Here is a 6,355-nt window from a genome sequence, read left to right on the forward strand (position 1 = left end):
GATTTGTGTAAAAATTAATTTAATATTTGATATTAAATTAATTATAATTATTTAAATAATTATTTATTAATTTTATTAGCAAATTAATTTATGAAATTAATTCTATAAAATTAATAATAATTTCAGTTTTAAATCAAATTGATTTTGAAATCATTTTTGAAAATTGAAAAATTACAAAAACTTATACAAAATGGAAAAATGGGTTTTTCCATTATCTTCTTCAACTAGCTCACACAAAAAATATTCATATTTGTTTCATTAATTCCAAGCATGAGCCGCATCTCATGCAGCTATCTTCTTTGCATGTTAACCTGCAATAAATAAAGAAGATTGGAGTGGAATTAAGGATGCATTCAAAGAGTTTTTTTCAGAAAAAATTATGCTGAAGAAAAGTTCTTTAAGTGGTTTTGTAGTAGTGAGCTTCGCTCCTAATTTTCTATTGTTCAAGCTATTCTTGATTCTCACAACTCATTCTAAAGCTCCAAGAGGATAGTGGGAAAGATCTTGATGTGGTTCACAACAAGTTTTTAAGAAGACAACAGCTGAGGATCAAGATCTTGAAAAGTTTTACAAAGGTATAACTTCAAACCCTCTTATGTTAGATGAACATGCTTTAGTTTCTGCCAAAATTAATGAATTAGGGTGCTTATTGATTCTTGTTACTTCCGCTGCATGCTAATTTACTCTTACAACTACCATCCTCCAAAATCCGCGCTTGCTCAAATCTGAAACACCTCTGTCGATTCGTCCATGTCCGTCACGTTCGTAGTCTCGTCTGCATGCCACCATCAAATTTAACTATTGCTCGCTTCAGATCCTGAGGCTTCGACCAATTCTTTTGTTGTTGGTACCAAATCTACAACCGTGTGTCTTTATTAGTGTACCAGATTGCCCAGATTCGCGCTTTACCAATCCAACTTGCTAGATCCACACTAGTGTTTCTTCACCCATTTTCGTTCAGCCCAGCCGCACGATCCATCACTCGTGAGCTCCGTTGACCGCAGACCTGTCTGTCATTAACCTGTTTGTCCCCAGATTCGTCGACGTCGTGCACAACTCGTCGATCTCTGCCCAAATTAGTCGATCTCTACTCGGTTCTTCAAAGAGACTACACAGATTCATCGACCTCGTGTACAGATTTGTTCGATCCATTCCACATCTGCCCTGCCCAGATAACTCCAATGAAGACCTACCATGGGTTCAGATGGGTCGCTCCTCCATCACTTCTCCATCGTGGTCTTCGTCGTCCAAACCCTCTCCCTCCCTTGTGTCCTTCACACATTAGTTTTTAAACTGACCCAGTTTCAATCAAACCGATTTTGTTCAGATGGATCGGTTGGGTTCAATCAACTTGGTTTGGTTTCATTTAGTCAAATCAGTTACCAATTTTGTTCTTAGTTGATTCTTTTTTCAGTTTCAGTCTTTGTTCAGTTTTCAGATTTTCTAGAGTCTCTGTTTTGTTTTAGTTTTTGATATTTACGTAGATTTCTGTTTTTAGTTCAAAAGTTCGTGGGTTTTGTTTTATATTTCTATGTAGGTCTCTGTTTCCAACTAGAAGTTTGTGAGTTCATGTTTGCAACCCAGAAGTTCTCTGTATTTTAGTTCTTCATAGGTTTTTGTTTCCTGTGTAGATCTATTGTGTTTTGATTCAGAATTGTACTTCAAATTCGGTCATCCAGTTGCTTCAGTTTATCCACTCACAAACTCAAGTTGTATCTACCACCTCGAGTTTGAGGGAGGTTGTTGAGATATTTAGACCTTAATTTATGTATTATGCATATATTTAGACTATAATTAGGAAATTTGATCATCATCCTTTCTATAAATTTCCTATGTAAATCTCAAGTTAACATAGAAATTATTCATTCAAATATTCTTTCCACAATTCATCTGTCCCTTTATTGTAGAAATTTGTAATGATATGTTTAATAGTACCACAAAATTTGTGTTAAAGGTTCATATATAGGGTTATTGATAATAGGAATAAATTATAATACTAAAAGTATACTCTTATATATAATTCGTGAATTTTAATAAACTCTCATTGGTGCATCGAATATCATATCCTTTTTATACTATGGGGACATGATTTTCAAATATATGTCGAACTTATAAAGTAAGAATATATATATTAATGTAGGTATACAACTCTCAAACAACTTTGTAATGATATGATTAATAGTACCACAAATTTTGTGTTAAATGTTCATATATATAGGGTTATATGATAATAGGTATAAATCATAATACTAAAATTACACTCTTTTATATAATTTATGAATTTTAATAAATTTGATTTTTTTTAAATAATTTTATTTTAATATATATTAACAAAAACATGGTAGAATTGAAAATATTGACAAAAATAGGTTTTTAAACCATATCCTAGTACACGATTATGTCTAAATCGTGTACCCAGTACACGAGTGCCTATTAATCTTGCACGCGCAGACTACCAATCGTTGACTGAGGTAATCGTGTACCCGGCATACAACTTCCTTCTCTATTAAACCGTCGTGCGACCCTTCTTCTTCCTCTCCGAAAGTTTCCTTGTCCGAAAGCTTCTGCCTCCATTTGCTTCCGTCTTCCCCATCCAAAATCATCCTTAAACCTCCCAATATATTCGAAAATTTAACCGTCCATCAAAACGTATCATTTTTTCTCCATTTAACCGTCCATCCAAAATCGTCCAACCATTCGTCCGAAAGCTTTTGCCTCTCTTTGATTGAGGTAAAATTTTTTCCTACGTTGTTTTCCAATATATAATATCCATATATATATATATATCATTTTGTTTGCATTTGGGCTGAGCTGAACTTAATGTGTAGTTTATGGATCCATGATTTATTTTTGGATATATGTTGAACTTATAAATTAGATTTTGTTGGACTAGTTTTGTTGGACTATTTTTCTAGATGATTATGTTTGTTTATTTGTTAGGCTATTTTTTTTAATGATTAATTTATTGGATGATTATGTATTTGTTGGGTTGAACCTAAATATATATATATATATATATATATATATGTTTATAAAAATGAAGATTGGTTCATATATATATTATTTTGTTTGCATTTGGGTTGAATTAAAGTACACGCATTCATAATGAAATGGATTAGAGAGAGGCAAGCTGTAACACCCCGCATTTTTTTAGTAATAATGTAATTTCAGTAATTTTTATTATTGAATGGTATTTTTAGAATTTTTGACTTCAAGTGTAATTGCGGGAACTTAATTGTTGGCGTGAAATTATTCAATTTGGAAATTAATGACAGGAATTAATTTCATTTTGGTAAGGGAAGGAATTTAATAGTATCAAGTGGAATAAGGAAAAGAATAAAATATAGTTTATATTTATTTTCTTTTTAGTTCTTTATTATTATTATTATTATTATTATTATTATTTTATAAAACCCCCCTTCGTTTTTTTTTACCCAGCCGTCGTTCTCCTCAGCCCGACCAGATCGCCAACCGCCGTCCTCTCTAATGCTGCTCCAAACCGTCTTCACCCGAGCCCTATAGCAAGCCTCCACAGCCGTTCCTCTGTGCGTCGCCCACGAATCGACTAGCGTCGCTCCAGACGCGTCTGCACCCAAGCCACTGCCGCCACCGCTGCTCCTCTCCTTCAATCGACTGGATCTACACCGGATTCCTCCTGTCGTCACCGTCGTTGCTTTTGCCGTCATCAGATTTATCAACTTGGATAAGATTTCTGTTGTTTGTGGTTGTTTTCAGTTGATTCTTGACTGGCCATTTACTTTTGGCACCAATCGATTGAGGCCTTTATGTTTCAATTTTGGATTCATGTTCTTAAAGGTATTAAGGTGTTGTTAGGTGAAGTTAGAATTGTTTTAGCAAATTTGGTGTGCCTCATATCACACCTTAAGTGAGTTTACCCAGACTTTTGGCAGTACTTGGAGTATGTGTGATTAGGCCTTGCTTTTAATTTTAAAACTTGGTTGCGTTCTTATGTCAGGGTCTTACTTGGAGTTGCTGGTTTCGTTGGTTGTCTGATATTATCTGCGGATTTTCAATTTAGGTAAAGTTAAATTGAAGATCTTTAAATAATTTGGTTAATTGGATTTATATCCCCAAAGATGAGTTTAAAACTTTGGATTTGTTATTTTTGGACCAGGGGTACTAAATTAATATTTGTAATGTATGTTATAGGGTGGATTCAAAGCCTTCCAAGAGTTGTAAGAGGGTTAATTACTTGGATTAAATTGTGACCAAATTTGAGGTAAGTAATCTTACTATTAAAACTGCCCACGGGCCAGGCACTAGATGTAGTTAGTATGATAGATGAATATTGTGACAAAATGATGGCATGATAGACTGATAGTTTAGTACAACCGATGTATGTTCTTGATTGAGGATCTGAAAGATTTATTTGTGCACGTAGATACTTAAATGCTAGCGTGAGATGATATTTGATTTCGTGAGGTTGTATTTGATCTGTGGATATTAAGGCATGTATGTATGTCATAGAACCATATTGTGATAATTATGATGTTGAGACTATGATAGTGATTTTACTGATTAGTTAGATCCCCACTAGATATTGTGTTTCCTTCAAGATTCACTAGATTGTGTTTCCTTCGGGATTCACCAGATATTGTGTTTCCTTCGAGATTCACCAGAGGTAGTGGGCATACTTAATTATAGTAGGGTAGAAACTAGTTTTGCATGTTTGTAGGTGTCCCATGAGGATTAGGGCCGTTTATATGTTCCACCAGAGGTAGGCATCTAAAGAACATAGATGCCTAACTTGACCCCAGTAGTGGGATTACTTACTGAGTATTTTATACTCATTCTTTCTCATGCTGTTGTTTCAGGTAAAGGTAGAGATGCACCAGGGATGGACAAGCGGAATTCACGATCAAGCCACTGGGACTGGTTTTATGCTTCCGCTCATAAGACTTAGATTTCCTTTCATGTTTTACTTAATTTTCAGTTTTGATATTTGAAACCTACAATTAAGGATTGTTTTCGGACTTATTTATTAACATTTATGATTTATTGGTACCTTATTGTTGTTTTTAATATTTGCATTTAATAAAGGACTTTTGAACTTACCTTATTTATTTAGCATTTATTTCACCATAAAAGAGTGTCGTTTTAAGTTCCATACATGCATGTATTTATTAACAGCCTAACTTAAGTACTAGGGGGTCGGATCGTTACACAAGCCAAAAAGTTCGATGTACAATTTGCAAGAGAGAAGGACATAACAGACGTACTTGTCCACAACGTACATTAGGTGCTTCGTCTTCAGGTCATTAGGTGCATCTTTTATGTACTTGTATTTTTTATGTAATTATATATTTTATGTACTTATATTTTTTTATGTAATTGTATCTTTTATATACTTATATTTTTTATGTAATTGTTTCATTTTATGTAATGAATTTATTTTTCATGTAATTGTATCATTTTATGTACATTTTATGTATCTTTTATGTGATGGATTTATTATGTAATGTAATTTGAACTTCTTATGTAATGGAATCTGATCCTTCTAATCCTGTACAATTATATCAACAAAATATGCATTGTTCACAATCGGTATGGGATAGTTCTTCCATAGTAGTTTTAAGTTGTCGGAGAAGGAAGGCATCTGCACAACATACTATCCCATTTGATCACCGCATTATTCCTTGCATTGAACATTTATTAGGGTTGCAGAAATCAGTTTTATCCAGCTTGATTGGCACTTATTCCCTGCATTGAACATTTCTTAGGGTTACATGAATCAGTTTTATCCAGCTTGATTGGCACCTTATTACTACTCTAGTTGAGCGTTGAGACTAGAAACCCACACATTTCACCTGCCTTGTGGGGAATGTACAATCATGCTGTAGGATGTTGCAATACAGTTTGGGTTACGAGTGGACGGGCAACCATTGACAGGTTCACTACAATATGATTGGAAGAACATTTGTGAAGAGCTCTTAGGTGTTCTACCAAATGATCTGAAAGGCTCAAGATTGAGTATCCCCTGGTTGGCATCCCAGTTTCCAGAATTACCTCCCGATGCCGATGACATCAGCGTACATAGGTATGCACGAGCATACATCATGCAACTTATTGGAGGATTTTTGTTCACTAAAAGTCAAATACTCTAGTGCATCTCATGTTCCTCTTGCTACTGTCTGATTTCGAGCATGCTGGTACGTACTCGTGGGTTGGTGCATGTATTACATGGTTGTATGGAGAACTTTGTCGGGCTACTAATGCACAAGCGTTGGAAATAGCGAGCCACTGATACTACTACAGGTATGGGCTTATGATAGATCTCTAATGATAGCACCACAAGTCCAGTTACAGGCCCCAGATCATCGTCCACTTAGTGTCA

General features: G+C 34.6%; 1 long non-coding RNA gene across 2 annotated transcripts; it reads left to right on the forward strand.

The window, feature by feature from the left end:
• The first annotated feature begins 234 nt into the window (after positions 1-234).
• LOC120078668 (uncharacterized) lies at positions 235-5,080 on the forward strand. Of its 2 annotated transcripts, XR_016529772.1 has the most exons (5): positions 235-575; positions 3,439-3,816; positions 3,977-4,039; positions 4,171-4,240; positions 4,836-5,080. It is a non-coding gene; the product is annotated as an uncharacterized LOC120078668 (long non-coding RNA). The 2 variants fall into 2 exon arrangements; XR_005482069.2 differs by lacking the exons at positions 235-575; positions 3,439-3,816 and having other exon boundaries at positions 3,847-4,039.
• Positions 5,081-6,355: the final 1,275 nt, after the last annotated feature.

The sequence above is a fragment of the Benincasa hispida genome, chromosome 5, assembly GCF_027475165.1.
Source record: "Benincasa hispida cultivar pf3 chromosome 5, pf3_genome.v1.1, whole genome shotgun sequence".
In the NCBI taxonomy this organism is placed as follows: Eukaryota; Viridiplantae; Streptophyta; class Magnoliopsida; order Cucurbitales; family Cucurbitaceae; genus Benincasa; species Benincasa hispida.